Source organism: Crocuta crocuta, unplaced genomic scaffold (genome assembly GCF_008692635.1).
Source record: "Crocuta crocuta isolate KB4526 unplaced genomic scaffold, BGI_CrCroc_1.0 scaffold465, whole genome shotgun sequence".
NCBI lineage: Eukaryota > Metazoa > Chordata > Mammalia > Carnivora > Hyaenidae > Crocuta > Crocuta crocuta.
The window spans coordinates 5,254-18,173 of record NW_027528912.1 but is presented as its reverse complement, the minus strand read 5'-3'; the positions used below and the strand labels follow the sequence as shown (position 1 = coordinate 18,173).

Below are 12,920 nucleotides of genomic sequence, written 5' to 3'. Positions count from 1 at the left end.
GAGTGACTCTTTTATTAATGTCTGTCTCTCTTCCCAACTGTAGACCCTACTGGGAAAGCATGCATGGAGCTTTTCTTGGCCTCTTAATAGCACCTATCATAATGCCTGTCACATTGTGGTTTTAAATATGTATTTGCCAAGAAAAATGATTGAATAATTAGAATTTATGTGATGAAAGCATAATTGGTCTAAGAAAATGCTACTATCATTACTGACATATGAATATTAGTTTGTTAAATGAAGATCAGTGTGGCGTGCCATGAACATAAAAATAAACAAAATGGAACAGAGTAAATTGATTCCACATTCATTATTTTTTATTATGTATAACACAAGAAGCATCACTTGTCATTGAAAATTAAGTGAGTGTTAAATAAACTGATATTTACATAACCAATTTGCATTTTTTAAGTGAGTACATTTAATTCCCATACATATGGCTATAAGAAAGAAAAAGAACACTCATTACTTTTGACAATAATTGAATCTTGAAAAATTTATCCTTAGGAAATTATCTCAACTTTCCTTAACATGACTTTGACCTTGTCCATCTGTCTGTCCTCAACTGTCACTTGGCTCCCAGAAGTTCCTGCAGTTAACTGTATTTGAGTTCACTGTAAGCTCTATCTTGCCTCTGGTTCTGATTCCATAGCTGCTTTTTAAAAAGATTTTATTTTATAAGAGTTTCAGATTTCCAATAAAATTTAAGGGCACCTGGGTGGCCCAGTCAGTTGAGCATCTGACTTCAGCTCAGGTCATGATCTTGCGGTTCACAATCGAGGCCTGTGTTGGGTTTTATGCTGATGGCTCAAAGCCTGGAGCCTGCTTCAGATTCTGTGTCTCCCTTTCTCTCTGCCCCTCCCCTGCTCCTGCTCTGTCACCCTCTGTCTCTCAATAAATAAATAAATGTTAAAAAGTTAAAATTGAGAGAAAGGTATAGAGATTTCCAGTATAACCCTTGCCTCTATTCATCAATAGGCTCCCCCATTATCAACAACACACACCAGAGTGCTATATATATTTTTTTTCCACCAAGAATGAATCTACATTGGCACATCATAATTACTCAATCCATACACAAGGTTCATCATGTATGCTTTTGGCATTGTACGTTCTACAGGGTGGACAAATGTACAATGATATGTGTCCATCATTATAATATCATACACAGTGTTTTCACTACCCTAAAATCCTCTGTGCTCAGCTTACACATCTCTCTCCACTGCCACTCCTTTGCAACCACTGGTCTTTTCACTGTCTCCATACTTTTGTGTTTTCCAGAAGGTCATATAGGAAAACTCACACATTATGGAGTCTTTTCAGATTAGCTTTGTTCACTTGATAATGCAGATGGAAGGTTCTTCGATGCCTTTTTGTGGTGTGACAGCTCATTTCTTTTTAGTGATGAATTATAGCTGCTTTTTTAGTTGCCTGAAATATTGCTGTTCCCTTTCTCTTTATCTTCTTTCTCCTCATAACCTGACACCTACTCTACTCATTCTTCAATACTTATAACTTCTAGTTTTCTTTATTTTAAATGATCTGTCTCCCTTTCTAAACTGTAAATTCCATATGGGACTAAGAGTGTCTATCCTTCCGCCATAACACTCCAGTGCTTATCATAGAACTGGACTAACCATAAAAACTTAGTAAATATGTGAAAACAAAGGACTCATGAGTATAACATTGTGAGTTACACAATTTTTCATAATTGCAAAATATGGAGATAAAAGGCCAGTACATAAATGTTTTCTTGAAATGTTAATTTATTTATTTTGATGGAGGGGGAATGAATGGGGGGAGGGCACAGAGGGAGAGGGAGACAGGATCCCATGTAGGCTCCACATGGTCAGCATAGAGCCCCACGTGGGGCTTGAATTCACAAACCTGAGCTGAAATCAAGAGTCTGATGCTGTACTGACTGAGCCACCAAGGCACCCCCAGTATATAATGTTTGTACATATATTTAGTAGAATACTATATTATTAAAATTTTAACTATATAATAGGCCTCAAATGTTAATAAAATGGTATAAAAGTGTTAAGTAGTATGAAAACTACAATGTATACAAATTATTTAGAATGGACATTAAGCAATAGATTAAACTTTGTTAGCAGAATGGGAAAGTTTGAGTGATTTTAAACATTTAGTATAACAGTTTATTAAATACATGTATGCTACTTACTTAACATCAATAAATAAAGCAAAAATTGGTCGATAGATAACAAAGAGCCTTTCAATGGATTTCTGGTTTAGATTTTTTAAAGTAAAGAAAAACTCTCTCTGTTGTATGTACACAGTATCAAAACACTTGTTAATTCAATCAAAATATTATTCAGAGTGCAAATACATGAATATGACTTTTGGTTGTGGTGGCAAGTATTTAATTCAATAACTTTTACTCTTTTAAGTGATCATGCAGACACTACATGGATTGTTTTCTTGGCATGTGTATACCTGTGTTTACCATTTATCTATGTAGCCCCATGTTACAGTGAGAATCTATATAGTTTGTGCACTATAGGAATAATTCCAGATATTGTTAAATTGATACATGCAAATACATATGGACACTAATATACACATAAACATAGAAATGCAAGTAATGTGTATTGGAGGTGACAGTCTCAGAGTAAGTGCATCTGGGGCAGTATATAGGTGATTAACTTAAGTAATACATTTTTTTCATAGCATCTCTTATCTCTATTCTACTGAATAGGCAGGAACAGAAGCATTTATTCAGAATGTAAGGTACTGAAAAGGAGCCTTGGTCATTCAGTGAAAGCAGAGCCTCAGACAGCTTGTATGCACCCAGAAGGAAGAAAGAGTCCCACGCTCAAAATAAATACAGCATGTACTGACAATCTTTTGTTAGGTCTCTTGAATTATTGCTTTTATAGAACAGGTAAACATAAATTTTAAACAGAAAGGTGGGTTGATAAATGGACTCCACTAAATATTAGCCAAAAAAAAAATCACAAAATCATGGCAGACTACTCCAACACCTGAAGGTATCCAGAGCAAAGAGAGGGAATATTTAAGTTAAATATAACTTATGAAGATTCAAGAGGCTAGTGTATTCATTATCATAAAATAGAAAGATCTGGAATTCTGCTTCCAGTTAAGATATAGGCCACAGTCCCCAATCTGTCCTGAGATGACAACTAGATAAAAAAAGTAACTTTAAAACATCATTACACACACACACACACACACACACACACACACACACACACACATTTCTTGAATACTTCAGACATGTGAGGAATAAAAAGATTCTAAAGAAACTAAATTTTATGGTGTGCAGTGTTTTTTTAGCTAAGCAGAAATCACCTTTCCTCCCTGAGGCATGTTGGAGTATAAAAATAGGCAAGTAAAGCACTAGGCTTGTCATAGACAAAGGGACTCTTTGCAAAGGAGGAGAAACCAATTGAGACATTAAGGGCCATGTAAGCTGTTGGGACAGACTGGAATTTTTGGTAAGCCCCAAACATTCAACTCCAGATGACACCAAAGAGTTTTCTCTAAGTAATGATTACTGCAGGAAATGGGTGTCTTGGATGAAAAGGTAGAAACAGAATGCGCACATTTCTTCAGTGCATAAGGAAGAACCTTGTCCCATAGAGGACAAGGTGATTAACACAGGATGGGTCTTCCATTCCTGAATGCAACCAAGCCCTAACCCAGATAATTTAATCCCAATCATCATCCTCTCACCTCACAGATTCTGATAAGTAGCGTTATTACTATGCCCTGTGCCACAATGAGCAGTACCCAGTCAGGAAAACAGGACAAGAAATAAAGCAGCCAATATGCGCAAAAGTGATATCAATATTTAAAAAGCAGGAAGAAGGGAGCCTGGGTAGGTCAGTTGGTTAGGCGTCTGACTTCGGCTCAGGTCATGATCTCATGGCAGGAGTTTGAGCCCCACGTTGGACTCTGTGCTGACAGCTCAGAGCCTGGAGCCTGCTTTGGATTCTGTGTCTCCCTCTCTCTGTGCCCCTCTCTCACTTATGCTTTGCCCTTCTTTCTCTCTTTCTCACAAAAACCATTAAAAAATTAATAAATGAAAATAAACATCTAAACAAATAAAAAAGTAGAAGAAAATAAGGCATGCTACACGTAACAGACCAACAGAAAGAATAACAGCTGGCTATATCGATGATGCCATGAAAACCAGAGGAAAATGAAATGAACATGGATTGGGCTTACCCCCACACTTTAAAACAGCAATAAATAAATAAAAATAAAGGAATGAATTATTGAATGAATGAAGAAAGAAAGAGAGATGAATGAAGAAAGAAGAAGAAAGGAGAAGAAAGAAAGAAAGAAAGAAAGAAAGAAAGAAAGAAAGAAAGAAAGAAAGAAAGGAAGGAAGGAAGGAAGGAAGGAAGGAAGGAAGGAAGGAAGGAAGGAAGGAAGGAAAAAGAAAAACTGCCAAAACTTGATGAGTTTAGGAAAGGGAGCTAGATTCTGAATACACCCAAGCAGCACTAATTTAATGGAGAAAGATGGACAGAGTGAGAAATTGAGGAGTCTGCAGTTAGCCTTGAATATTCAGCGAAGTATTGATCAGGGGATGCACGTTCTGGAGGAAAGTTCTGGAAGCCATAGCATCACATGAGAGGATCAGGGGCAGTAGTACCAGGGGCTCATATAGCCAGGACAATGACTCTCATCAGGCAGATGGGAAGCCTCATGATTCCTGGTCAGAGGGTAGAGCCCACAGAAGGATCTTGCTTCAAGAAAAGTTAGAGCTGAGCCAAACTGGGTTCTGGTCTCACCTAAAGTACCTTAACATCAAGGTCTGAAAAGATCAAACCATCTCTCTGCCCAGAGACTCCTCATCACCTTCAGGCCCAGCAGCTGAGAGAGAGAGAGAGAGAGAGAGAGAGAGAAATTAAAAAGGAGGAGGAAAAGAGGAAGAGTAGAAAAGAAGGAAAAAATAAATACTTTAAGATAAATACATACATAATTAAGAAAAATAGAATAAAATAAATAGAATAAAATGGAAAAGAGAACACGGAATTGTTGCTGGACTCTGGTCAGGGAAGCCTCCTGGCCGGGACCCCTGGGGGCTGGCTGGAGAGTCAGCAGCTGCTACCCTGGTCCCTGCCCCACCTGTGAGCTGTCTGCACTGGGTGTGGGGGAGGCCCGCAAGCCCAGCCCTCCTAGGGTTTGCACAGTGCTTCACCACAGTGCTTTACCACTGGCTGCTGCCGTCTTAAACTGCCAGGAGCTTTGTGCCTGTATCTACAGAGCAATGTATGTCCCCGGGACCCCTGGGAGCAGCACTTGGAAGCCTCCTGAAGCACAGTTGAAAACTACAAACTCTTGTGGGGGGGTGCGTCATACTGGTTTTGAAAGTCGGCTGTGCTGCTGTCGTGCCCTGGACTCCTCTTTGCAACTCTGTCTTTCTGAGTCACAGCTTCTCTCTGCTCCACTCCATGCCAGCTATGGGCGCAGCCGGGGCCACAGCGCTGATAAGACCCCCTCTGACCTGTGTGATCCTCACGGGACATCCTCCTGGTGGGGATAGGGGAGATCAACTCTGGTTCCCCTAGCTGTCCCAGTAGGGGAGTTACTGCACTCAGAAAGCAAGGAAGACTTGCCGGATGGAAAGTTGTCCTGTGGTGCCCGTGCTATCCCGCCAGGCCTGACGTGATCACCTCTGCTCCCTGGGTTATAACTCCGCCAACTTCCAGCAGCTGATTGATGCCAGGTGTGCCTTGGACACCATGAAATCTGAGGTGATTAAGGGAAAGCCAGTTTATATCATGCTTTCTCCCTCTGCAAAAATCTGGTATGAGGAATGTCTTCTTCGACAATGTGGACAAATCTCTAGGAAGCAAGGCAATTCATGATCCTTTTTCTGCTTTTGGAAACATTCTGTCCTGCGAGGTGGTGTGTGATGAGAACAGCTCTAGTGGTTATGCCTTTGTCCACTTGGAGGCCTAGGAGGCTGGTGACAGGCCTTTGCTCCTTGATGACTATGGAGTGTTGTGAGCAGGCCCTGGTCTCCCAAGAGTGAGAAGCTGAGCCCAACCCAAGGAATTCACCAATGCTCATTTCAAAAACTTTAAGGAAGAGGTGAATGATGAGAGTCTAAAAGAAATATTCAGCCAATTTGTCGAGACGTTAAGTGTCAAGGCGGTAAGAAATCCCAGCGAGAAATCCAAATGCTTTGACTCTGTGAGCCGTGAAAAGCATGAAGATGCCAATAAAGGCCTGGAAGAGGTGAATGGAAAAGAAAAGTTGTGTTTATAGGCCCGTCACAGAAAATAAAAAGTGAATGACAGGTTGTGTTAAAAATGGAGATTTGAACAGCTGAAATGAGGCAATTCGTCAATATCAGGAAGTGAACCTCTACATTAAAGAACTTGGGTGACACCATTGATGATAAGAACTTAAGCCAAGAGCTTTCTCCTTTCAGATCACTCACCTGGGCAGAGGTAATGCTGGAGGAGGGGAAAGCAGAGGGTTTGGCTTCCTGTGTTTCTCCTCCCCTGAAGAGGCAGTCAAAGTAGTCACCGACATGAATAGAGGCATGGAGGCTCCATGCCACTCTATGCTGCCCTGGCCCACAGGAGGGAAGAGAGAAAGAATCAGCGGACCACCAAGTATATGCAGCAGATGGCCCGTGCCATCTTAAATCTGTTCCAGCCTGCAGCTGGGAGCTACTTTGTGTCAGGGGCTCCACAGCCTCAGGGAAGATGTTTACACCCTACACCTCACCAGTTAGCACCGATGAGGCCTACTCTATGCTGGCAACAAGGTAGGAGACCTCATGGCTTCCAAGGAATACCACGCACTTGAGCCAGTCTGGGCTTTGTCCAACTCTTCACCACCTGGCTCCAGCTCGTGACGCTCCATCCGCTTGTGGCCTCTGAAGCACCGCCCAGGGTGTTGGTGTCTCTGCAGCTGAAGTGCAGAACATAGGCCTCACGCTGCTCTTGCTGCCGGTACCCCACAAACACGCTCCCGTGTCTGCAGCCCTCGCACTCTGTGTACAGCCTCTGCGGGCACCCCAGCCACATTCCACGCGCAGGGCTGGGCCACCTGCATGTGGGCCACAGCGCCTCCCAGGAGCCAAAGCAGCTGCCGGGTGTTCTGTTCACCCAAACAATGCCTCCAAACTGACCGTGAAGACTACAGGACTGGCAAAGCCGAGCTGCTACACAAGCCACAATCTGCTGAACCCTCACTCTAAGGGGGCCAACCGGAGTCGACTGGACCTCTCCCCTCTAAGACATTCCTCAGGCCACAAGAGAAGCTGCTCAGAAAATGGTTTCTGTTGCCTTTGCTACCTCTTAGAGAAGGAAAAAGTAATAATTAATAATGGGTCAAATAACCCCTTATTGAAGTTAACTCAAGATTTGAAGATTTCCTAGCTTATCCTATGGACCTCAATACTAAGAACAACAAATTACAAATTCAGCACGTCATTTTATAACAAAAGGTCAATTATGAAGTGCCTAGACTTTTTCAATTAAAAAATACATTCTCTGGCTTCTGCTAATGCTAGGACAGTGTTAACTATTGTTTTTCTATTGTGGACTTTGATTTTTTTCCCCCATAAATTGGTTTTATTTAATATATCTAAGTCAAGTTTCTCAATAAAAAAAATTTCATAAAAAAAGATCAAGTTAGTTACAAGTAATTTAAATCTATCTCAAATAAAACTGAAAGATATTGATAGGAATAATAAAATATTCAGGACCATGAGAAAAAATATTCACAGTATCTAGAATTCTATCAATGATTACCAGAGAGGGAAAAAATCAAAATATGTCCCTTAATGAGGAGAAAAAAATCCCTGCTCATCCAGAAGTGACAGGAATTAGCAAAGACATTAAATCGGTTACTATAATTCTATTGCAAGTGTTTAAAATTTTAGTAGGGAAGTGGAATACAAAACACCCAAATCAAACTTCCAGAGTTAAACCTACATTATTTCTGGCTGGATTAACAGCTGATTAGATATAAAGAAGGTGAAATTAATGAAGACAATGCTATAAAATTTATCAAATTAAAACATGGAGAAAAAAAGTCACAGAATATCATTGACCTTGGATACAATTTCAACCAACCTAATATATGGTATTCAAAGTCTCCAAAAGATATGTTTAAAAAGTACTTTAAGATATAATTGCTTGAAATTCTCTAATTTTATGGAAATTGTAAACCACAAAACTGAGAGGCTCAGTGCAGCTTTTTAATCAAATTGATCAAAATCTGTGATAAATAGAAATGTTTATAAACAGCCAAGGAACAAAGATAAGTTACAAGTTACATACAGTATAACAAGAATAAGGATGTGTGAAAATTAATAAAAGGAAACCTTTAAAAATGAAGTCAGGAGGCCAGCAAGGGGCGCGCTAATGCTCCACCACTTCTGGCTGCCTGCAGACCCAAAAGGAAGATGTACCTTGCAAGTCCATAGTACTTGAGCTTCTATTTTACTACCCTAGTGGGAGAGAGAAGGGCTGAACCGTATTCTAAATTATAAATAAGTCTCAACAGATTTTAAAAGCAATCAACTTACACTGAGTTTTTACTCCAAATTTTGAAAAATATAATTAAATTAGAAACCAATAATGAGGGGTGCCTGGGTGGCTCAGGTGGTTAAACTTCCAACTCTTGGTTTTGACTCAGGTCATGATCTCACAGTTTGTGGGTTCAAGCCCACATCGGACTCTGCGTTGATGGTGTGGAGCCTGCTTGTGATTATCTCTCCTTCTCTATTTGTCCCTCCTCTTCTCTCTTTGTCTCTCTCAAAAGTAAATAATAAGCATTAAATAAAAGAAATCAATAATGAAAAGATATCTTGAAAATCCCCAATTATAAATGCAAACTGGTGCAGCCCCTCTGGAAAACAGTGTGGAGGTTCCTCAGGAAACTAACAATAGAACTCCCGTATGACCCAGCAATAGCACTGCTAGGAATTTACCCAAGGGATACAGAAATGCTGATGCATAGGAGCACATGTACCCCAATGTTCATAGCAGCACTCTCCACAATAGCTAAAACATGGAAAGAGCCTAAGTGTCCATCAACAGATGAATGGATCAAGAAGATGTGGTTTATCTATACCATGGAATACTACATGGCAATGAGAAACAATGAAATCTGGCCATGTGTAGCAACATGGATGGACCTTGAGGGTGTTATGCTGAGCGAAATAAGTCAGGCAGAGAAGGACAAATATCATATGTTTGCACGTATAGGAGGATTGGGAGGAACTTGACGGAGGAACAAGGGGGAGAAGAAGGGCGGAAATGGTGGGGGAAAGGGAGAGAGGCAAACCATGAGAGACTCTTGAATGCTGACAAAAACTGAGGACTGATGGATGTGGGGGGGAGGGGGGATGGGCATGGAGGAGGACACTTGTGGGGATGAGCACTGAGTGTTATGTGGAAACTAATTTGACAATAAACTATTAAAAAAAAAAAAAGAAAATCCCCTATTATATGGAAAACACAATATATTTTCATCATAGTGAAAATAGGAAAAAATATCAAAGTTTGTGGGATGCTAAAAATGGTACTTACTGGAACATTATAGAAGTGAACACATACATTAAAAAGAAGAAATCTCTAAAATCAGTGATTCCCAAATGCCATCTTAAGTCACTAGAAAAAGAACAGCAAGTTCAATAAAAATAAGCAACTGAAAGGAAATATTAAAAATCACAGTAGAAACCAATGAAATATAAAATATAAAATAAATAAAAATCAGTAAACCCAAAAGCTAGTTCTTTGAGAATACACACAAAAAAATTGACAAGTTTTTACAGGACTGGTTATGGAAAAAAGAATAGATGACACAAATACTAATATCAGGAATAAGAGCGATGGCATTGGTACATATCTATAGCTGTTTAATAAAAAAGAGAAATTATGAATGACTTTATGCCCATAAACTGAAGAATCTCAATAAAATGGACAATTTCTTTGAAAGACACAAACTACCAATGCTCAGTCGAGAAGTGAATAATCTACACAGTTCTAACATTATTACAGAAAGTGAAGTTGTAGTTCAGTTCTTTCTTATGAAGAAATTTCGGGTTGATATAGCTTTACTAACTAAACTCTAACAATAATTTAAAGAAGAAATAATGGTAATTCTCCATTAAATCTTACAGAAAGTTGAACAGGAAGGAATACTTTTCAACTCCTTTTATGAGACCAGTATACCCTCATCACCAAACCTGTCAGTCATCACAAGAAAAGAAAAAACACCAATATCCCTCACAGACATAGGTGAAAAAATTCTAAACCAAATTTTATGAAGGAAAATCCAGGAATAATATGTCAAACACATATAAACAAACATGAACAAGTGAGATTTACCAGGACTGCAAGGTAGGCTCTACATGAAAGAAAATAAACCAATATAAGCCATGATATTAACAAATTAGTAAAGAGATGCTGAATGGTCTTAATAAAGGCAAAAAAAATTTAAAAAACCTCAATACTGGTGATAAAAAGTCTTAGTATATAACAAATAGAAGGGAAATTCCTTAACCTTAGAAGTGGGACAGAGAGAGGTATGGAATAAGAACTGACATCATACTTAATGGTGAAAAATCAAATATTTGCCTATTTGGATCATAAATGAGACAAGAATATCTAGGCTTATTGTATGGAAACAGCATTATATTGGTGGTTCTAACCCATACAATGGAGCAAGGAAGAAAACTGCAGCGAGACTGGTAGGGGATTAAAACTGTCATTGTTCACAGATGACATGATTGCCAATGGAAAATCTCATACAATCTACCAAAATTCTACTACAATTAATAAGTTCCACAAAGTTGAAGGACATAATCAGCATGAAAACTAGTTTTATTTACATATACTAACAATAAATAACTAAACATTTGTTTTTTTAAATAATTAAAATTTTAAATTAAAGAACACAATAATTTTGGAATAGCATAAAATAAGTTAAACAAACTTTTTATTTATTTTTATTATTTATTTTATTTTTTTATTATTATTTTTTTACAAATAGTTTATTGTCAAGTTGGTTTCCATATAACACCCAGTGCTCATCCCAAGTGCCCTCCTCCATGTCCATCTCCCCCTCCCCCCCCAACACCTATCAGTCCTCAGTTTGTTCTCAGCATTCAAGAGTCTCTCATGGTTTGCCTCTCTCTCTCTCTGCTCCACCATTTCCCCCCTTCTTCTCCCCCATGATCGTCCGTTAAGTTCCTCCTAATCCTCCTATATGTGCAAACATACATTTGTCCTTCTCTGCCTGACTTATTTCGCTCAGCATAACACCCTCAAGGTCCATCCATGTTGCTACACAGGCCAGATTTCATTGTTTCTCATTGCCATGTAGTATTCCATGGTATAGATAAACCACATCTTCTTGATCCATTCGTCTGTTGATGGACACTTAGTCTCTTTCCATGTTTTGGCTATTGTTGAGAGTGCTGCTATGAACATTGGGGTACATGTGCTCCTATGCATCAGCATTCCTATATCCCTTGGGTAAATTTCTAGCAGTGCTATTACGATGCTCAACATCCCTCCTCATCAGGGAAATACAAATCAAACCACACTGAGATACCACCTCACGCCAGTCAGAGTGGCTAAAATGAGCAAATCAGAGAACACGAGATGCTGGCAAGGATGTGGAGAAACGGGCACCCTCCTACACTGTTGGTGGGAATGTAAACTGGTGCAGCCCCTCTGGAAAACAGTGTGGAGGTTCCTCAAAAAATTAATAATAGAAACAAACTTTTAAATTAAAGAAAACAATAGCTTTGGAATCGCATCAAATAACTAGGAACATAAAATAGGGATAAAACTTATAAACCATATACAGGGCCTATATTAAAACAGGGAAACATTGCTGAGATAAATTAAAATCTATATACAAGAAACCAATTTTGTGGATTAGAAAACTAAATATGGTTAAGATTTCAATTCTTTCCAAATTTGTTTGTAGATTCAATGCAGTACTAATAAAAAAATGCCAGCGGACTTTTTGTAATATTTGACAAGCAAGTTCTATCAGTAGTATGGAAATGGAAGTGGCTCAGAATATAATAAACTACTCTGGAAAAAATACAGTTGGAGAACTAACACTAGTTATCCAAAGGCTTAATTTAAAAATTAAATTATACACACAGAGTAGAACCACGGTTTGTTGGCATAATTTGTGACAGAAAGATGCTTGTAATCCAAAGCACTTGTATATCAAAGAGAATTTCCCCATAAGAAAAAAATAGGCCCACAATTCCCCAAAATTTATATAAATAGATTACAATACTTTAATATAATACAAGATAATAAAGAAACATCAAGAAAGATAAACAAATAAGCCTGCATTTACCTTTGCAAACCTTTGTGACTGGTGTAAAGGAGATGAGAGAGGAGGGTTATTGTGTTCGACAATTTTTAGTATCAATAATGGAATCACTGCTATCTTGGCTCAATGGAATCTTCTTCTTTACTTGCAACTGTAACAAGGAACCTATCCAGTGACACCTGCTTCTGCCTCCTTTTGAGGATTTCATAGAAATGTGACATTGCATCATTGTTAAACAGATTCATCGCTCACACTGCTACAGCTTTATTTGGATGTTGCTTTTATACAAAATTTTGGACTGTTTCTTACATTTACACATCTCCCTAATCTCATTTGAAGTGAGAGATTCCTTCTTTTTTCTACTCCTCCTCTGCAGACTTTTTATAAAATCTTGGAATTTCAGCCATTTGCATATCTCGTTCATACTTCTCAATGATTTCTTTCTTAACTTCCAATGTAATCATCTCCTACTACTTACTACCTTTCTTTTCATCGTTTTTCTGCACGGGGGTCATTGTACATGCTCTGATGGATGTTGACTACAGCACAGTACTAATAAATTTGTCATCTACTGTATTTAATGTAACTGACACTAA

General features: G+C 38.7%; 1 pseudogene; it reads left to right on the top strand.

The window, feature by feature from the left end:
* Positions 1-5,660: 5,660 nt before the first annotated feature.
* LOC144225831 (polyadenylate-binding protein 4 pseudogene) lies at positions 5,661-7,391 on the top strand (annotated as a pseudogene).
* Positions 7,392-12,920: the final 5,529 nt, after the last annotated feature.